Here is a 14,492-nt window from a genome sequence, read left to right as displayed (position 1 = left end):
GAACGGAAGTACCATCTCATAAGGGAGATTGTACACAGAGAAGACATAATGGTCACCCAGATTGCTTCCAAAGACAACTTAGTTGATCCATTTACGAATGCCCTCTCGGCTAAAGTATTTGAGGGTCACCTAGTAGGAATAGGTCTACGAGTTTTGTATCACTAGGGCAAGTGGGAGAATTTATGGGTATTGTATGCCCTAGTTTATATTCTCTCCATGTAAACTCAACATTGTATATATTTGTATATATTGATCCACTAGAGTTTTAGTCCAAGTGGGAGTATTGTTGGGTTTTATGTCCTAAAACTCAAAGTTTGTAAAATGATAAACATTTTCTATAATCAATAAACTTATTATTGATTCCATAAATTGTATGGAAGTCTAAATCCAATAAACTAAGACCCATGACTATTGTATGAGTACTTGAACTTTATGTAGAGACATAAGAGTGGATTAGGTTCGAGTAAATAGTCAAAATGATCTATGGAACTTGAATAAGGTTGGGTACCTTATTCTGGTAACACCATTAGATGCGGCCTACTCTGTAGTTGTTACAAAGGGTTGTAAAGTGCTACATACAATGTGATCCTAATTTGTACATGTTATGACATGAGGAGTGGGGGCGTCCGATGCAATGAGTTTTCATAAGATCAAGACCAAGAAATAAGTCACTCTTACTTTATAGTATTGTTTACTGTATAAGACTAACTATTTCACCTAGATGACCTAGGTAACTCGATCTTAATCATGAGTAAACTATGAACACCTGTGTATTTGGGATTGCCCTTAGATTTGCATAGCTGAGGGTTGTCTCAATAGCACCGACTCAATAAGACTCCCATTTCAGAGGTAAGACCGGATAGATAGCTGGGGACATAGAGTGCAAGACGGAGTTCACACCTACCTGATTTAGGGATAGGAGAAAGGTTGTTCTGTTAAGTTCTGAATCTAGGTCTTGAACAAGGGGCCCCACCCTCTCACTGGGTTGAAAGAGTTTGGTTTAGTGATTGGATCACAAACCAGTTGTTCATTAGAGGATCAGTAGGGACTTGAGGAATAAGACGTAATCTCGGGGGTAAAATAGATATTTGGCCTAACCATTATTAGGAACAACCTGTCAAGGGTCGACTTGTTGATTATGGTTAAATCATGTGGACATAATCTATCTACAGTGAGGGGAGTGCAATGATGCGTTATTTTAAGATGTGGAGTTGTGGATGAAATGCGATGATGAAAACACGTTAAGCATTGATTATGCGGATGAATGGGTTGAAAAGGTCTTTAGCTAGCGTTACTTGGGAATGCATCAGACTATGCGATCATGCTACAACCATGCACAGCAAGTCATTTTCCAATGAAAATGCGGTGCTCCTAAGTCTAGGATGCATGTGTTAAATGCAAAAGTGTCCATAGAGCTTATTCCTAAGTCTCTACTCTTTTCCTATGCGATGATGTAAGATGCACAAAGGCAAGGTGACCATACACAATAATATCCTATCTATAGGATGCATGCGATGCGTTAATAGCAAACAATGCTTATTCCTAAGCTCCTATCTCTTGATTATACATTCTAATCTGACTCTCCCGAGCCTAGATTCTAACCTGACTTTTCCCAGCCTAGATCCTGTCCTTAGACTACCCTCCCGAGTATCTCTAATGGACGAATAAAGCATACATAATACAAGATAATCACATACAATGAAGATCCCGAGTTAGGCTAGCTAAGTGCTTCTCAACCCATTCAACAGATTTAGCTACTCATGCGTAAATGACAGAGAGTGAACAAATATAGAGAAGTAAATTCCATTTCTATAAATGAGTCTGAGTACAAAATAACAATGGAAGATAAAGGTAGAGAGCCTGGTAGCAATCCCTTGCTGACCGAGGCTTTTACACTGGCAATCTCTATTCGGTTCAAAAGATATTCCAACTTCCATAGGAGCTGGCCCTCTCTTTGGTCTTGAAGCTTCTGGCGCTCTCCCAAGCTTATCGGAATGATCTATCAGCACAACTGATAATGGGCTGAAATGCACGTTTTCATAGTGCTAAGTTATTCAACAATGATGGATTGCATTGATGAAATATGTTAAATTGCGTCCATTAAGCATAAATTCTATAATATTGCGGTCGCATGCGTTCAACGCATTAGAGCAGTTGTTCTTTATATTTTTGTGCAGAATATGGGTTAACGCAATGTAGAGATTACGATCATAGGGATACACTGGTCGAGCACAACTTCACCACAAGGCTTTGTGTTGATATTGCTCGCAAACATTCGCCCAAGAAGTATCGCCGCAACATGGTCAGCGCAACATGGTGGGCGCATCTGGGTGAAAGGATAATTAAGAGCGATGGGACAGAAAGCTGATAACAGTCGGATCCAAATTAAGTTGATAGCCGATAACGATCACGAAGTACATTTAGCTTTGTCAGTGACAATTATCTGGCACATCAATCAGGATTTAAAGTTTTCCCATCTGTACAACTAGGAGAGAGAATCCGCCTTTCACCATGGATGCCCTATAAATACCAAGTACATTCTTCAGAAAAGGGGTTAAGCAGTCGATTAATTCACCACTTTACATGTCACGCCTCTGTCCATAGTTTTCTTTCATTTTAAGGTGGACACGAGGAAGAAAGCTGTGCCGGTAGATCGTTCCGATAAGCTTGGGAAAGCGCCGGAAGCTCCAAGATAGAGAGAGGGCCAACGCCTGCGGAAGCGAGAACATTTGTAGATCAGAATAGAGATTCAGTGTAAAAAGCCTCGGTCAACAAGGAATTGCTAGCAGGCTCTCTACCTTTACTTTCCATTGTTGTTTTGTACTCTATTCATTTATAAGAATGGAATTACTTTCTCTGTATCTGTTCACTCCCTGTTATTCACACATGAGTTGCTAAATTAGTTGAATGGGTTGAGAAGCAATTAGCTAGCATAACGAGGGAATCTTCATTCTTTACGATTATCTTGTTTATGAATGCTTCATTCGTCTGTTAGAGATACTCATGAAGGTAGTCTAAGGGTAAGATCTAGACTTGGGAAGGTCAGGTCGGAATCTAGGTTTGGAAGAATCAGATTAGATTGCATAAACGAGAGATAGGCGCTTAGGAATGAACACTATTTGTTATTAACGCATCGCATGCATCTTAGCGATAAGATATGATTGTATGCGGTCACCTTGCTTTCATGCATTTTGCATGAATGCATAGGACAATAGTAGAGACTTAGAGATAAGCTCTATGGACATTTTGCATTCAACACATGCATCATAGACTTAGAAGCATCGCATTTACATTGGAAAATGACTTGCTGTGCATGGTTGGAACATGATCGCATGTTTGATGCATTCCCGAGTAACACTAGCTAAAGATCTTCTCAACCTGTTCATCACATACTCATTGCATCTATCAACACAACTGTCTTTCTCAAATCTACCACCTTTATTTATTTATTTTTCATCAATGCAACAACACACCCAAAACTTTATTTATTTACTTGGTTACCACAAAGTTTTCATAAATATTACCAACGCAACTATTTTCACAAGTCCCTGTGTTCGACCCTGGACTTACCATGAAACTCAGAGGAATTTACACTTGAATTCCGCTGGGGAAACTTGAGTGCACAATGCGAATCCATCAATGCATATCATCCATATTTCCACCACATAAAATAACGCATCAAGATTTTAGCGTCGTTGCCGGAGACTTTGACAAAATAGTTTGTTAATGGTAATTTTTGTGATTTCTTTGTAGAACTCTCAATCTGTGGCAAACTACAACCTAGAGATTGAGAGAACGTTTCATAGGAGGCGAAGAGACCGCCAACAGCAACCATAGTCAGACAAAGAAGAGATGGCGGACCAGCCTGGAAATGGAGCACCAAACAACAATAATGTCATGGAAAATCTGATTCTATTGGAAAACGATCGGAATAGGCTCATTAAGGACTATGCATCGCCAAACCTCTATGATTTCTCTCCGAGAATCATGAGGCCTGCCTTCGATGGAAGTAGATTTGAAATGAAACGGTGATGCTGCAGATGATCCAGGCTTCAGGTCAATTCGAAGGAAGGCGTGGTGAGGACCCACACACCCACCTCCAAAGTTTTATTGAAATCTGCAATACTTTTGTGTTCCCGAACATCTCTATTGAAGAAGTTCGACTAACGTTGTTCCCATTTTCTCTTTGTGATTAGGCTAGGAAATGGGCTTATTCGCTCGAACCAGGAGAGATCACTTCTTGGGAGAAGATGGTGGAGAAGTTTATGATGAAGTATTTTCCACCTACTTAGAACGCAAGAAAGAGGAAGCTTATTACTAATTTTGAACAAGACATGGACGAATCGCTCAGCGATGTTTGGGCGAGGTTTAAAAGGTTGGTCTGGGATTGTCCGCATAATGGGTTACTAGATTGCCTTCAAATGAAAAATTTCTATCACGGTTTGAATCCTGCTTCACAGACCGCTGCCAATGCTGCAGCCGCTAGTGGTCTGCTTGACAAAACTTACGATGAGGCGAAGAATATCCTGGACCGCATCTCCAAGAACCATGAAGACTGAAGGGAGAGTGACCAGAGATTGAGACTTAAAGATTCTGACTCAAATAACGGTGCCATTGTTTCATTACAAAAACAAATGACCATAATGATGAATTTAATCAAAGGAATGGCGATCAGCAGCCCAACACCACAAGGTTGGCAAATCAACACAATAAGTCAAAACTTCGCAAGATGTGCGACTTGCAGTGATGGGCATGCGATGGAAGATTGCCCACAAAATCCACAATTTGTATATTTTGTAAAGAATAATCCCTTTTCAAACACTTACAACCTCGAGTGGAAAAACGACCCCAATTTTGCCTGGAAGAATCAACAACAAAATTTTCAATATGTGGCACAAAAAGAAGGGCCTCCAGGATTCTTTCAACACAACAACGATCAACAGAGCAATTAAGCAAGTAGCTCACAACAACTAATGCAATCTTCTTCTCTAGAGAGCCTATTGAAGCAATATATAGAGAAAAATGAGACAGTGCTTCAAAGTCAGGCTACGTCCATCCGCAACCTAAATTGCAAATGGGCCAGATTACGAATGAGCTGAAGAGTCGACCACAAGGGGCGTTGCCAAGTTCAACCGAGCTTCCATGCAACCCAGGGGAATTAGGTAAGGAGCAATGTCAGGTTTTGACATTGCGCAGTGGAAAGATTGTGGAGGGAGAAAAGAAGGATCAGAGTATAACAACTTCCATCGCAATTGAGCCTGGGATTGTGGTAACGCAAGAAGAAGAAAGAGAAAATGAAGTAGTAGAACTTGAGGTTGCATCAACCTCAAAGTCTAATGAAATAGGAACCATGAATGTTCAGTTACCACCTTTCCCTCAGAGGCTAAGGAAGAAGAAAAATGAAGAGGTACAGTACCAACGCTTCCTGTCTATGTTAAAGCAATTACATGTTAACATTCCTTTCAATGAAGCGATTGAGGAAATGCCTGCCTATGCCAAGCTTCTGAAGGACATGGTAACTAAGAAGAGAGGCACTGGAAAATTTTCCACGGTGACATTAATGCAAAGTTCCAAATCCATTTTCCCACAGAAGATGAGCGATCCTGGGAGCTTCACTATTCATTGCTCCATAGAAGGACTCTATATTGGGCAAGCCTTGTGTGACTTGGGGCGCAGCATAAATTTGATGCTGTTGTCAATTTTTTGACAATTAAATGTGGGGAAACTTGTGCCCACATCAGTGACTCTCCAATTGGCTGACAGATCTCTAGTTCATCCAGAAGGTAAGGTGAAGGATGTGCTGATCACGATTGATAAATTAATTTGCCAGCTGACTTCATCATCCTAGATTATGAGGCCGACAAAAATGTGCCCATCATTTTGGGGCGACCTTTTCTATCAACGGGTCGTGCTCAAATTGATGTGCACAAGGGAGAAATCACTTTGAGCATAAACGAACAGAAGCTCAAATTTAATATAATTTGTGCCATGAAATTCCCGGATGAAGAACACCTACAAGATTCTGATGATGACTTGAATTTGATTGAAGAAGAAAAGTTTGATGATGAGTGTGAAGAAGAGGATGCCAACGCATCCGTAGCTGCGTGCAATGCGATCGTAGCAAAAACAAACAAAGAAGAAGAAATGATCGCAACGCAAGAAGAAGAGCCAAAAGCAGAAAGAAAAAAAAAAAGCAACCTTCCTTGGTGGAATCACCGACACTTGAACTAAAGACCTTACCAACCCATTTGAAGTACGCATTTCTGGGGTAGCATGAGAAGCTGCCAGTGATTATCTCCTCTGCGCTCAATGAAGATCAAGAGAATGCATTGATGAGCATTCTCAAGAAATATGTGCAAGCAATTGGCTGGGCGCTTGCTGACATCCGGGAATTAGCTCCGTATACTGCATGTACCACATTCATCTTGAGGATGACCACAAAGCAACAATTGAAAATCAATGCAGACTTAACCCTGCGATGAAGGAGGTCGTCAAAAAGGAGATTATCAAGTGGCTGGATGCGGGCATTATCTATCCAATTGCAGATAGCACGTAGGTCAGCCTCGTGCAATGTGTGCCAAAGAAGGGAGGAATGGCGGTAGTGCCAAATGAGAACAATGAATTAATACCGTAAAGGACCAACACTGGATGGCGCATATGCATGGACTACTGTAATGATAAAAATGGAATCTTATGCTGTGTTATTGCTTATGCACACTACTGATGAAAGAATAAACTTGGTGACATAAATTTCATGCCTTTATCTACTCTAACTCATGGTTTGTGGATGAAACGAATGATGTGCTAAATATGCGCTAAAGTACTTTGCGATAAAGAGAATTTTTGCAATACTACTTCTAAATATATGCATTGTTAATGATATGCTCGTAGTATGCGATGGAGTAATGCGTGTCACAAGTTTCCTTGCGTTGAAACCAAGTATAATTCCAATACAAGTTTCTCAAAATAATCTGAGGTCGAACACAGGGATTGTTTTCGTTAATGCGCTACTATTGTGATACATGCGACTGGTTTTTACAATGAATAAAGGATGTTGATTTATATAGACATGTAAATTGCGATGAAATAAAATTGTGTTAATTAAGAAAAATCCTAAACTAATATGATACAAGATACAAGATACATGATACATGATACATGATACTGAGTTCGAGAACTGACTGTGAAGTTATACAAAGAATCGATATATGCGATGGCAAGTCTTTATGGAAGAAGCGGAAAGAGAAAGAGTAAATAGTAAAAACATCGCAAGTTTGTCAATTGCGTTAAAGATGCAACTAAGGTTCCGCTTTCCCTTGGCGTACACCTCTCGATGATCGGCCACATTCCCATATCTCTATGGTGAAACAGGGATGAATGTGATGAACACAAGGTTGTTTCCATCTCTGGAAATACTTCTTGCTTTAGTTAACGCATTCTTCCAACCCTCTCTCGATAGGCGGAATAACATCTGCACTTCTGCTCTCACAGGTGAAGATGCTGTCGAGCATGCTTTAGCTAAACTTAATTATTTCCTAAACACAAATTAACTCCCTCGCTTAATTCTTGCTATTTACCCAAGGAATTAGGAAAACATCATGGAGAAAATGGATTATGGATGAACGGAAAGAGACAGAGAGATGAAAATGGTAATTATCATAACATTTAATTCTAAGATTAAGCGTTCGATACATGGTGTGAATGAAAGATTAGAGAAGATGAATACAGTGAATAGAGATTAGAAACAAATACAGAAAGAGTGTCATATATCATTTTTACTGCTTTACTTTATTTTACCGTAATTTTAATACTTGTACAAACACATTTTTAAAGATTGAAAAACCTGGTCGCATATATCATGAACATACCAAAATAACCTAAAACAGCCCTTGTGTTCGACCTCGGATCATACTGAGAAACTTGCGGTGGAATTACACTTAGTTCCATCGTAAGGAAACTTGTGACAACGCATGGCATACTACGTGAACATCCATAATTAACGCATAACTAGAAGTAGTATCGCATCATTTCGAGCATAGAACATCACACACCTTTGCGTTTACAACATTATCACACCCCCAAATTTAGATATATGTTTGTCCTCAAGCATATCTTCGACTAAGGCAATATTGTTCAATTCTTATCCTAACTTTGCGTCGATTGGTTGCTCCGAATGCTCCACCTAGGCAACATTACTTAACAACGCAATTTCCTTCTATCATTTAATAATTCATAAACATGCTCTACTTTATTCTTTTATACAACAAATCTCTACTCAAAAATTTCTTTCTTGTTTTGAAAAGAATGTTTACCTCTACATTCAAAAACAACTTGGTACGACTTTATGTGGTGGTCTAGTTTGCGTCATTTTATTATAGACTGTTGATCATGGTTACACCCTTCGTTTTGGCTTGCTTTCACGGGTGTCATGCGAACATCCAACTACGGTTGTGTGCCAATCTCAACTTCAACTCTTGATTTTCAGCGAAGTCTTACTTTTTCTGGTCAGAGGAGTTGTCTCTTATATTCTTATTTTCTCTCTCATTTTTCATATTGCGTCGTTCTTGGAAACCCATCTTCGTTTTGGCTTGCTCCCATGGGTGTCATGTGAACATCCAACTACGAACAGGTTCCTTTCATGACTTAACTCTTATCAGGTTGGGATTTTCCCTTGCGCTGACATTGGAGTTTGTATGAAAATATAATTTTTTTTTTACAATAAACGCATTTTTCTAATGATAACCGCATCTGCTCAGACCTTCCCCACCCTCAATTTAGAGATGTGCAACGTCCTCATTGCGTTGTTTTGGACAGAATAGAGAAACACTTAGTCAAAATTTTGAAAAAAAGGTTTGAGTAGAGTCTTGAAGGAGAAAAGGTAAAGCAGTGCTATTGCTACGAATTATCTAAGTGTTAGTCAGAAAATACAAAGTGTGGGAAATGTTCCTAAGGGTATGCATATAACTCATCATTGTAGCGCAATGAGTAACGCAAAATATAAGATAAAGAGCATCACAATAATTGACAAAGGATGATAAATAAGAGGCTAACGCATATGAAAAGAATAGCTACTCAGTTGTATTAAAAACTAACCAAGTATACAAAGAATTACAAATATCGCAATACAAAATTTTAGCATGTACAAAGAATCAAGAAATAGCTTCTATACATAGAAATAATGAAATGAATAAAATGAAAGAATGATCGCAACAAAAAAAAAAAAATTGTAGAATTATTGAGAAGGTGGTTTAGGAGGCTTAGAAGGAGGATTTTGTGGAGGAACACGAGAAGTTTCTTCAAAATGCAGATGTTGCTATAAATGCGGAGGCACCATGGGACCATGTAGATAGGCTGTCAAAAAGTTGAAATACTCATGGTTGCGCTCTGCCACTTATCTTTTGTTCAAGTGGATCGTGTAGATATTGCATTGAATGTTGATCAGCACCTGCCTTGTCATCGCAACACTGCGTTGCAACTCTGCTTGTCGCTCGTGTAACTCCATTATTCGCTGGCAGAAGAAGTCATGTTGATGAGAGAGAAGAGAACGCATATCAGCAAGGTCTCGGCAGCTAAGGTGGCAATGGTGGGTTGTGCCTGCGATGTTTGACCATCAACGTTTTGGGGTTGAGCAGAAGTGTCTTCACCCAAATCGTGTGGGTCATCAACATGTGGCAATAGAGGGCAAAAATGTGGTGAAGATGAAGGGGAGGAGGGAGCTGCTGGATATGCGTTGGATGAATCAAAAGCGAGAAAGAGGTTAGTAAAATGTTCGGGGAGTGGGGAAAGGGGTTCTGTAGGAGGGCTTGGAGGGCGAATCACCAAAGGTAAGGGGTCCAAGGGTATTTGATATTGCGGTGATGGCTCTTGGACTTTTTCCTTGCCTTTATCAACCTTGCGCTGTTTCTTGGGCTTTGGCTACTGCGGCGCATTCAAGTCGATAATAGGCCTTTTCAGTAGAAGTTCGAGGCAATGAGGTGAATCTTTGAGAAGCATTCTCAAAATCTTGATGTTGATGAGGCCATGGACTTCTTGCATTGGTTCTTCCTCAATACCTACACCCAATGAGAGACATAAGCTTGAAACGGTCCAAGGGAAGAAATATTGGCCTCTTACACGCCCCATAAAACATCGAATCTGCCTTGCGATCAATTGGCCAACATCAATTGGAATGCCCCGTGCTATGCAGTATGTGGCCATGACTCTATCCCTCGAAACTGTTTTTTCATGAGAGGTAGGGACGAGTCGCCTTTTCACCAAATACACCCAAAGCCACACCTCCGGAAGAAGTTTATTGGACGCAAGGGTTCTGATGCCTTTCATAGATACTAACCACTGAGTGCCTGGTTGCGTTAATATCTTTAATGCATCTTCCATCTGTTCTTCTATGCGATCATCAATGATTTTATTACCCGGCCTCCGAGATGTCCTTCATCTAATATAACTCATTGATGTCCTTTGTGCTGAAAGCCATTACCTCTCCTTTCATGACCACCGCATCTTTGGTGCCATGAAGTCGTCCATTATAGAAAGCTCGCACTACCGTTGGGATTACGATGGATGGGCACTGGCAGAATGTCTCCCACCCATGCTCTAACACAACACTTGTAATCAAGTTCGGTAGTGGCATTGGGGTAGGAAAGAACCCTATTTCCATCATCATGTCGTCATTCTCTTTCTTCTTTGATGGGCATCCTTTGGCCACCGCAGGCTCACTGCTTTCCACTTTCTCTTTACCCTTCTCTTTTGCCAACATAAGGAATGATTTTTGTGTTTGTCTCCATTCCCATTCCTTGCGTTGTTCTTCCTTCTCCCACTCTGCAATTTCTTTACTTTTCTTTTCTCTTGTGCACTGAGCATTTGCTCTGCGCCTCTTCTCCTTCTCTTCCTTCTTATTATTTTTTTCCTCTTCTTCTTCTCTCATTTCTCTTTCAAATTGCTCTAAGGCCAGCAATATGCGTTGTTCTTCTTCAAGCCTTATTCTCTCTTCTTCTACCGTGATTGCGTTGTTACGGTGCACTTCTTCATCATGTAATTTTCTTCTTAAATCGCCTTCTGTGATGATTTGTTGTGCCCGCAACATCTTCTTTTGTTTTTTTCTTCCTCTCTTCTTCTCCTTTCCTTCTCTTCTACTACACTTTCCAAAATTGGTGGGTCGATTGTTGACCCTTGCGGCGTATTCTCCTTGCGATGCTGCATAAGAGGGGTGATGTTTGGATCCTCTCCATCGTCAGTCGCAACCGTTCTTATCTGCATTGCTTCCTCTTCAGGTTGCGCTGATTCTCTATGTTTCGTTGACACCCCCTCATCCACTTTTGCGGTGGTTGACTCTTCGTCGACTTCTAGGCTCTCAGCCCTCTTTCTCTTTTCCTCTTTCTTCTTCAGGCGCTTCTCTTCTCACCTGCATTCGCTTCTCTCATTCGATTTTCTTTCTTTCTTCTCCTTCCTTGGCTGGGCTTCTTCATCTCCTTCTGCCCTATTCTCCTTGTTGTTGTTGTTCTTCTTCTCCTCATCCATTTCAGGCTGCTTCTCCGCCACCACTTCCTCCAAAGCAACTCTGGTGGGTCCCTCATAGGATTCTATGTGAATAGTTTCCTTAGGATCTGAAACTGCTAGAGCACTCCTTCTCGAAGCTTCCTTCATCTCTTCCTCCGAAGGTAGTAGCTAATTAACAACCCCAGCTTTGGGCAACCCTCCTTCCTTTTTCCTATTACTTAGTATGCTCCCAAACACTTCTTTGTTGTCCCTTCTCTTCTTCTCGCTTTCGGATGACAGTGTTAGGAGTGGGGCACTCTCCGTGCTCTATCCCTCTCTAATTTGGAGTGGTCTTGCTGCTAAAGGCTTTCACCAAGGTTTTTCGATTATTTGTGGGATGGAATTTGGCTGGACGACGAGGCGGCGGCTTGCTGCGAGGAATGCTGCCTCTCTTACAGTGATTTAGGCTGGTGAAGGTGATAAGAGTAAAGAGGATGAATGGGAAGATTGATCGACCATTGTTGTACTGAGTGAAAGAGTTGGGAAGGTTCTTAGGGTTTAGGAAGAAAGCTTCAAGGTCTGGGTATGCACAACTATGCTTTAGGGTTTCCGTTTGCAAAAGATTCAAGTAGACGACCTAAGATGGAGGAGGACGGAATTTATAGGTTGGGCTTTGATGAGCCTGTCACATCCCGCCCCAGACTACCCTCTTAGCCTAGAGAAGGGCGTGACTGCAGCAGTTATCAACCCTTTGCCTGACACGTACTACCTAATAACTCTTGCGGAATAACTCTGATACCAAAATATAACTTATATACAGCGGAATATCTTTAGGCCAAAATTTATTAATTTTGAAGCATAACATATTTAGAGTCGTTACAACACTAGATTCACAAGTCCCAAAACCCACAAACCCTAGTCCCTATATGAACAACAGTAACATGTGTACAATATTAACAGTAACCACCTAAACCGACTGGTTACAAATCTCTTATTCCTTTAGTGGCAGAGCAGTTGCAGAGCTATCTTCAGAGGATTTGACCGCTACCTATGGTGTGGGGGGGATGGGGGGAAAGAAAAACATCTTGAAAAAGCGGAGTGAGCTTTGCGCCCTAGTGATGACTATAAGAAAGGTATAGATTCATTCTCCATGAAGAATCTCAATAAATAAGTTTAACTGAAGCTTCTACAGTACTTGTACTGCAGTATAAACATTTTCCAAGCATAGAACATATAAAGCTGTTTTAATCATAAAACAGTAAAACTATTTCTCAGTTGAGGATAACCCTACTGTGGGTAAAAACAATCCCAACACCAACTACTAGTCAAGAGAGAACCCTTTTACTCAATCTCTGACTCTACCTACGTGCACGTGGCCATACTAAGTACCATCATACCTTAGGTACTTTTGTTCAGATACCTTCTCAAACGTCCTTCAGTATCTAGTTGGTTTGGTACCTTCTCAAACGTCCTTCAGTACCAATAGATACCTTCTCAAATGTCCTTCAATATCTAGTTGGGCGGATACCTTCTCAAATATCCTTCGGTATCGTGTTTTAAGTAAAACTAGTCATAAATGACTTTATCTTTAAAGCATGTAAAGTATAACACATATAAAACCATGACTTTAAAGGTACTAATGCATGTTGAGTATATCTAACACATATAAATTGCTTTTCAACAATTTCTCACACATGCATGCGTTTAAAACATAATTCATAGTTTGCTTGGAAATCACTTTGTAAAACTAGCTAGCATGAGAATAATCTTCTTTAAAACATGCTTTCTATAACACGTTGTAATCAAACATTTTAAGCAAATTTTTTAGTCAAAACGTTTTAGCCACTCACCTTGATTGCTTAGGAGCTTTTCACTCTAGTAGCTCCTTTTTCTACCTCGGGCTCTCTTTTCACCCCTAGAATCCAAATTCAACTTACAGCTTAGATTACTCATAGCTCTAGACATTATTTGGAGATACTTCCTTCTACAAACATGTTATAAATTGTCTTAGGAATCTTACCCCAAAATTTAATCTCATAAATCTTCGTGGTTTGGCTGGAATCACAGAATCTTCAAGACTGGCCCAAACTGATCCGACAGCCTGACCCTTCTGTCTTCTTTTCCGTTTCCAGATCGATCCCTTCGAGCTTTTCTTCCAGAAGCCATACCCTAAAAACTAGACTTTCAGAGCTTTCAGGTGGCCTTTAAATCACTCCAAACGCATGAGTAAATTGGGAGAACTTCTCATCCCAAGTTGATGCGTCCTCTTCAGACCTCACTGTCCAATGCATCCTCTATGACTAACGCATGGATTTGGCTCCAACGCAAGGTTTGCTCACTCCCTCACTCTTTTTACGGTATTTCTGAATTGTGAAATAAAAATGAAGTCTCATGGCTCTATTTATTGGCATCCAAATCTTCTCCAGAGTTGACACCACCTACTTGGTTGCATGGCCAAGTGTCTACTTCTCACCTCATCAACGCAATGCTGTGATCATCGCAAGCTAAGTGTCTTACTCCCATGTTGCAACCATGAGTCTCCAATCTGATGCCACCTCCTCAAATTCTTAAGGCTTAAGGCTTTCCTCCCAAGAAGACACATGGTTTTGATGATGTTATCCTGATGATTTCATCTTTGTATGCATCCAACTCTTGGTTGGTCAACGCCTAGTCCATAAGCAATGCATAGCCTCTACTCAACGCATAACAAGCCAATTCACTATCATGACAATTCAACTTAGCCATCACAAGGAGCTAACCATCACCAATGCATAGGGTGACCGTCCATTTTTGACGACTGGCTCACTCACACGACTTACTTGGCATGGACGCATGGTGCTGGCCACCAACGCATAAGCGCACTGCATAGGTTGGCTGCTCGATGCGTGGGCGCGCTGGGCGCTCGACACATGAGCGTGTTTGGCCGCATGGGCTACGCACGGTGCCTTGATGCTTGGTCGGGTGCTTAGGTGCATGGGCGTGCTACATGGGCATGCGGCATGTGCTGGCCATCGCTCGCT

This window comes from Benincasa hispida, chromosome 2 (assembly GCF_009727055.1).
Source record: "Benincasa hispida cultivar B227 chromosome 2, ASM972705v1, whole genome shotgun sequence".
In the NCBI taxonomy this organism is placed as follows: Eukaryota; Viridiplantae; Streptophyta; class Magnoliopsida; order Cucurbitales; family Cucurbitaceae; genus Benincasa; species Benincasa hispida.
Note: the sequence above shows the minus strand (reverse complement) of the source record.